Below are 8354 nucleotides of genomic sequence, written 5' to 3'. Positions count from 1 at the left end.
AGATTAAGTATGAAGGAAGATAATATAGCTCTGGAGAGGAACCGTTGGCCCGCATAGCTCGAAGACTTTAACACGCGCTTGGGTGGGGGTAAGATTGACCCCCGAACGTTTTTCGGAATGCTTTCCGCACAGTAAGGTGTAGCCGCACGAAATTTTCCATAGTTGTAGACAATCAAATAGCGGATTACTTAGTGTCACAAATTTAGATGTACCTTGTAAGATCGTTAACCTACGGCAGGTCAAAGTCAGACAATGGATTCAGCCAAGTCAATTTGTGGGAAATTGTTAAATTTGATGCAACAAAGGAGTCTTAGACGAAGCAATACATCCTTGAGATACTTTCTAAGGCAACCCAACAACTGAATGAACAAGTTTCATTGACCTAGGATCAGATATGAAGCTCAGACGAAGGTAAAACCAACCTGTTTTGTTACTCTAAGGCTTGCTTAAAAGGAAAGTTTTTGGTGTTCATTTTAAATTGATTGATAACAGGAACCGCATTATACATCTTCCATGGACTTCTTAAAGGTCAGAATAGGTCACTGACCTAAACTGACCCCGGTCAACATTTTGTTTATAGGAACATACTGCCTAACGTAATCTTTGTCGCTTATTCAAATGAAAAACTCAAAGTAGTCTTGTATGATTTTGGTCGCCATGACCTTTGAAAGGTTAAACAAGGTCACTGATCTTTAATTAGCCCGTACATTTTTCCTTGGAACATGTATCTAAGGCACTTTTGAGACCAATCTGTAATTTGACCTTGTTTGACCTTATTTGACCCGAAGGTCATAACCTAGGAATCTCAAACTTTGACTTAAGTGAGTTCACGTACATGCCAACGCACCCGGTAAATTAAGCATCTCTAGCTCTCTTATTTTCTGAGGTCACACGGGCTCAAATTGACTCCCACCCGACGAAAGGATATCCGACCGGCTACCCAGGCGCGTCTTACCACGCGCTCGGGTGGGGGTCAAATTGATCTCCCCGAAGGTTTTTCCAGAACGGTTTCCGAACGGCGGGGCACAGCCGCGCAAAATTTTGCACAACTATAGACAATTGAATAGCAAATAGTTTGGTGCCAAACATTTAGATGTACCTTGAAAGGTCGCTGACCTATAGTAGGTCAAAGTCAGGCCATGGTTTAAGCGAAGGCAATTTCTAGGGAATCGTTCAATCTGATCCAACAGCGGAGTGTTAGGCAAAGCCAGACATCTCTGAAATGCTTTCTTAGGCAACACAAATGTTGAATGAGCAAACTACATTGACCTAAGGTCTGGTATCAAGGTCAGAACAAGGTCAAAACCAGCCTGCTTTATTACTCTAGGGCTTGCTGTATGGGATTGCTTCTGGAGCTCATTTCGAATTTATTGATAGCAGGAACCGCATTATGCATCTTCCATGGACTTTTTAGAGGTCAGAATAGGTCGTTGACCCGAAATGACCCAGGCCAGCACTTTTTAGGAACATACTGTCTGGCGTAATCTCTGTCACTTATTCAAATGCAAAGCCCAGAGCAGTCTTGTATGATTTTGGTCACTATGACCTCCAAAACATCAAAAATGGTCGCTGACCTTAACTGAGCATGTGACCTTTTACTTAGGAACAGTTCTCTAGGTTACGGGGGCACTTTGGAGACAAACCTGGAATTTGACCTTGTTTGACCTTATTTGAGCCGAAGGTCCAAAGGTCTGACCCTGATACCTGGCCTAAGAACTTCACAGTTTGACCTATTTGAGTTCACGTACAGGTCAATACAACCTGCGAATTTTGCGTCTCTAGCCCTCTGAGTTCCCGAGATCTCAGGGGGTCAAACTGACCCCCCACCCGAACGAAAGGTATCCAGCCGGCCACCCGGCGCGTGTTAATCCCTGTCGCTGACAGCAAGGAAAATCAAACAGTTATCTTCACTTGATGCTGTTTAAAACTTCTATCCATGTCATGTCTCTCGAAGTCCAAAGGAAAAATGAAAACCTGGTTGACCAAACTATCTCCCAGGTGAGTTGGATATGAAACTATTACTGATAAAACCATGCTCAAGTTGTTGAAAAAACTTATCGAGCACAAGAGCAGGCCATTCTACAGCCTCAAATTCACAATTGAAATATTCATGTTCAAATGATTAGAATAAACCAAATGTTGGCATTAATGGAATAGACATTGGATGATACAAAATTATATTTGCAATTTTAAATATCCAATTCATACATCGAAGAATGCTACTAAGCAAGCACTGACAAAATGGCAAATGAAACAAACAGGTGTGGGAATTTTCTCTTCAATGTTTTAGTTTCAGCCATGCGTAATATTAGGAAAATCCACAACTGTTTCGTTGCGTGTGGCAAGCTTGTCTTGGCAATGGATAGGAGAGTGGGCTGTGTAATGTGCATCGTACTAACCTATCTCGGTGCCGAATGATAGCATTCTGGGTAAATAGTTCAAAGTGAATGCAGCCTTCATGCCATCTGGATCAGTTTCTAATCGCAGGCAATATTTGTTACTCAGAGCATCAGATTTCACTATGCATTGACAGTCCTCTTTTGTGAGTTCTGATAATAAGCACATCAAACAGCAATAAATATCCGCTTTGTAAGCACTAAGTTATTCCCATGTAGTAATGCATACTATCAAGAATTTAATGAACACCGTAATAAAACCTTTGCACGAACACAAACACACAGGGCCTTTACTAACAACAGACAACGAAGCAATGCCAGAATTTTGGCACAGCATTGAATGCACTGTTTGTCACAGAGACAGAGCAGCCAGTAATTAAAAATGTATGTGGCTTGCCGTTCAAAGAAATGCACCGTCCAGGAACCAGGCAAGAAGTTGTTTTAACAAAAATTAGCAATTACAATATCCATCATGTACAACTATAAAATGATGTACTGAGCCGGCAAAGTTAAAAACCAGAAGTCAGGCAGCTCAGTTAAGAAGTTGAAAGTGGTCATCAAAAACAAACAAAAAACCTGGGAAGCATTGACCCCAACTAGACCATAAATGCTGCCTTGAAAGGAAACCATGCCGTCTGATTGGCGCCTCAGAGTAGCACCGTCACCACCAATAACAATAACACGAAAAAACACTAATATATGGTACCAATTGGGTATATCTGTGGCGTGCAGAGACCATGCTACCATGCGCCATATCTAACAAAATCCACCAAACAACGAAGAATTCGCCACCAACACCACATACCGACTCCCTTCAACGTGCCAGGTAACCAGCATAGATGGCTGGATATCTTTACCAAGATGGCGGCGGCCCTCAGGCACCGACGGACAGCTGTTGCCCAGTCTAGTCCTTTGTATCTATAATGCCAGCAGAATATCGCAACAGATTATGTCCGATAATAGCGCCACGTGGTGTCAGAATGAATGAATAATAACTGCAAAGAAGAGGGGTGGAAGCGAAGCCGAGTGAGGGACATCCAAAGCCATCCAGTCAAAATTTTCTTCACATTTCCATAATTGCCGTCCGCCTAGAATGATGAAGATGCATTCAAATCACGTGAACTCTTGACGTCCCTACAATTTTGCGTTATCCGTGAGCCATCCACAGCTACCGATTTTGTCCACGCAGGCGCGAATTAGGAAACCGGTATTTTCCACTTAGAAATATACCAACAATTATAGGTGAGCTTTTTTCATCGCATATGATGACTGCTTTAATATCTTCAAATCTTGGACATTCCGTTTAACGTATTGCATTGCCCGGCACAGAATGTCCTGCCCCCTGCCTAAAGTCACTCGAACCCACACAACGACGGGAGAGTAAATTGCATGACAGGTACTCTATCGAACAAGCAGAGCGACTGGCACGGACATCAAATACGTTAGGCTATTCAAACGTATTACAGATCAGCAGCATTGAGCCAAGGCTGCATAATAAATCAGGAATGCCGGACGGTAGGAACGTGTTGTTACCGACGAAGCTTTAGCCAAGTTAACGAGCTAACTGCAGTAGTGCAGTAAGCAATGAGCACCATTTGCAGTCTTAAAGGGAATGTTCTGCATTTGTGTGGCGTCGTGAACTGGAATAGCCATCTTGAGGACCCGTCCTTTTTAAGTCCCGAAACGATCTGGTTCCTGAGTTACACGCCCGCAAAGGTGCGAAATGGTTTATTTGAAGCCTATTTCAAAGTTGCCTCGGCATTAATGACGTCATAGAAACGTCATGCGATCGCCGTCATACTACAGGCTGTTTTTTTCTTATGATCATAACAGCGTGGCCGCTGGTATATTCGCAAAAGCGATGATGATTTTCGAATGATACAATGCGCGGAAGATGATTGGCTGTTAGTAAGATTTCGCTGCTGAATGCGTGCCGCAAAAGTAAGCGTGAGTACTTTAGGGTTGTATGGCACCCGTGAACGGGTCATTGTTCCTTATTTCTAGCCCACAGGTCAGCGTTATAAAAAAGAACGCCACTGTTTGCAAAAAAGTACGGCACCCAAAACACGGGAGCTATCCCGAAAGTTATAAAAAAGAAGACGCGTCAACAAATCTGTCTTTGTTTCCCCGCTGGCGTTTTTTCTTCTTTTTGAAGAAACTTCTCGAGCCGCATTACCATGAACCTCCGTTGGAACTTTGTTTAGAATGGAGGTCACGGTGAAATGCGGTGTTATGACTGAAAATCTGTGCGGAAATTGCGAGAAAACCTGCAATTTGATAGCTCCGCGAGCAGTGCAAGTGTGAGATCACACTTATTTGACAAAAGGGTGTGAATCGGGGTCTTAAAAGGTGTGTGATCACTAGTGGTGCGTGCCAGCAGCTTGTCTTGATCTTGATGTGATGGGGAACGTGCCTGCGAGGTTTGTACTTCTGGGAGAAAACGCTGTTTTGGTATCCTTTAAGTCTACTGACTCGCAATAAAATGTGATATATTGATACCTGCCTCTACCTTTACGTTTGTGTTTGAACATGACAGAGGAAGGCTGACAAACTAAGAAAAGCACTAGCACTTATGATGCAAAGGCAAACTGGTACTTCATTGTGCTTTTGCCAACATTTTGAATCTATTGAAGTATTACAGCATGTAATTAATCCATTGCGTGTCATTATATCAGCGATTTATTTTGGCAATAGGGGCTGGTGCGTACAGCTCATTAATGCACATGCTCATTATAGGCTCATAACATATGGCTTTGCAAAACCGTTTTTCCCTAAAGAAGTCTGAAAACATAGAGCTAGATTATCAATGATGCACGTTGTACTGTCTTCACAAACTTTGTAAACAGGCGAGCATTGCGCGTGAGTCATCAATGTCATAGTCACTGCAACTTCCATAAGTTGCTGGGTGCTGAGAAGGGTGGAAAAGTATTGCTCTTGGTGTCTTGGATAACCCTTTATAATATTCCTATAATGAGTCTTGTGTGCACTGGCAGGTTCGTCACTTCCTTGCAATTTGCCCATCCAACCATAACTACATGCGCTTGTCATGTTTCCAGCCTCGTGCAAGGTCAGCATGTTTCCAGTGTCATTTCACTACATGTAAAATTTTCCGTTCTTTTTTAGTAAAGCAGCCTGATGGCTGCAAGCACTGTTGCATGACTGTGGAAGTGGAAGATGTGCTTGCATCTTTCTCACCTACGTTTTGTGGATTCCCAGAGCAGGCTGAGCAAGTGATGCCACTTTTTGGTTGTCTGCTTTTCTGAAAGCGATTTGTGTGCTGTATCATGTGTTTTTGTCAGTCATACGTCAGATGGCCAGTCAGTACAAGAGAGGACACTTGACCCATCTTTGCATGATGCAATTTGTTTTGAAAGCAGCATGGGTTGCAGTACAACAACCATATCATCGTTCATTATGTCATGCCACAGTACAGCACTGAGGTAGTGCCACAGCTGTTGACCCGTGCCATTACACAATGTACCGCATTGGTTGACTACTCTGTCGAGCCTATGAGACAGCAGCTTATGTTTTATGAATGACTGGCAGCAACTGATTTAACAATGCGAAAGGATTGTTGACAGCAAGAATGTCATTGCACCACAATGGTTGTATCAGGGTTAACTATTAATGGCATACATAATCCTAAGCAAAAGAAAATATTGTTAGCCCAACCTTGCTATCTTTACCACAGTAATAACAATGCTTTGGCAATCAATTCATAGCAGCGTTACAAATTTATAAACTTTTGTATGGCACCGCATTTCCAGGTACAATCAATAAAGAAAGTAACTACTGTGCACATCACATGATATCAATATCAGAACTACAGCACTGCAGGCAGCGATACGTCGACAATAAAGTATTGACAAAATCATCAACAACACAGCAGCAACAGCAGCAGCACAGCATATCGTATTTTGATATTAAAAATCTGCCATAAAACTTGGCGACCGCTACGTTGCGATGTCAGACAGTCCACCAAAGCTTTTCTTACGGCCAGGACCAATACAGAAAGTCCACAAACAAACCATCCACTAATCTGCCACCCGACACAGCCCCCGCGACAAGAATGGCCGTTTGGCGTTAGCTTCCGTGTGTTTCGAGGTATTCTTTACGTCTGGCTGCCAGATGCTGCCAGATATTGCTGTCGACACAGAACCACTCCATGACGCCATCAAACAATGACGCAGTGGGGTGCATTTTTACAAACTTTGAAATTGTGCTACTTGGCGTCGTTTTTAAACATTGAGAGCTTGCCAATAGTTGCAAGTAAGCTTTTCCCATCATATCTGATGCCTACCTCAATATCTTCAAATGTGGAACATTCCCTTTAACTTCACTTCACCACTACCGCCAGCGATCAATCCGCCGGCGACGGATGCGAATGCGACACCGCAGTAATAGATAAATGCGATCAGCGCGATGGACTGCACCGCACGATAGCGCACCAATGCAGTACTTCAGGTATCAGACGTATCAGCGCATCGGAAAAGCGGCTTCCGTTGATAGAGGGGACCTAAGCCAATCTATCGCGCATCATTTATTCCAAAATGAACTTTTCAAGAATTTTGTGGTGTACTAAGTGAACTTTTGCAAGACCTTTTCTGCTAAAGGCTGGACAACATCAGGCTGGAATTGCTGTTGTCGCGTACTTACCCCCCGAGTCTGTGCTTACGGTGTTCACTTTCTTTTAGCGTGTAAAATATCTGACATTTATGCCGGTTATAGAAAGATGTTTAAGCTTTGGTGCTCTGCTCATGAACCGGCTCACATCCTTAACATGACGCGCATGGTGACCTGATGGTCATCCAAGCTGACATTCCCAGGAGGAACTATTCGAAACTTTGCTTCCACGGAAAGCTGACGAGAAGAACACATTTTGAGACAAGGTCATTGCATGACACCTGGATAACGAGGACAAACCTAACCCAGTCGTAGCATTTTAACGCTTGGAGGCGAGGCAGTGCTAATCACAGGTCAACTTCCAGCGGACTGAACGGCCCTCGATCAAAGACTCTCCACCACAGTGTTAGGTAGATCAGGTTCCGTGCAAGTAAACACCCGAGCCAAGGGCAATAGGAAAATAAGCTAAATGTGCAATATGTATCTGCCAATCTCGTAAAAATATCTAGCTGTAAAGACTTAACCTGTCGCTACCGTCTCTAATCTAAAGAACAACACAATGCAGGAACCCCGCCTGGCTTAACACACGCTCGAGGGTGGGGGTGGGAGGTGGGGCAATTTCCCCCCCAGCCTCCCCCCCGTAAGCTTTTCCAGAAAAAGTTCCGGACGGTGGGGCGTAGCCGCACCAAACATAGCTGTTGGTTATTCAACAGCCGATTTGGGTGTGCCTAAGAGATGTACCTAGCAAGATTGCTGACCTTAAGCAGCTGAACCTCAGGCCAAGGTTCTCAGCGAAGGCAATTTTTCGGTAATCGTGTAATACGGTACGACAGCAGCGTGTTAGACGTTGTCATATAACTTTAGGATGGTTTCTTAGACAATGAGATTATTGAAATTAGAAATGTGACTGGTTCCCCTGAACTTGGGTCAGATATGAAGGCCATACCTAGGTCAAAATCAAACGGTTTTACCTCAGGAACCTGGTTTTACGAAGCAGCGTTTACGGTCATTTCGAATTTCGGGATCACAACGACGTTTCTGACTTCAGGGAAATCTTAGAAGGTCGATGACCTAAACTAACCTCGATCAGCCCTTTTTTGGGAAGCATGCCGCCTTGCGTGCTAGGCGCCAATTACATATTTGGATATGTAACTAATCTCAACTGTTGGTGGTTATTTTTGGTCGTTTTTACAATTCAAGGGTCAATAAGATCCCTGGGCTGATATGAGCAGCTGTAAACTTATGCTTGCAAGGGCTATCTATGTTAAAGCTGGTTGCATGGGGATGATTGGAGGGCACTTCATACACCAACCTCGAGTTTGTCATCATTTGACG

The sequence above is a fragment of the Pollicipes pollicipes genome, unplaced genomic scaffold (genome assembly GCF_011947565.3).
Source record: "Pollicipes pollicipes isolate AB1234 unplaced genomic scaffold, Ppol_2.1 Scaffold_7261;HRSCAF=8764_pilon_pilon_pilon, whole genome shotgun sequence".
Lineage (NCBI taxonomy): Eukaryota > Metazoa > Arthropoda > Thecostraca > Pollicipedomorpha > Pollicipedidae > Pollicipes > Pollicipes pollicipes.
Note: the sequence above shows the minus strand (reverse complement) of the source record.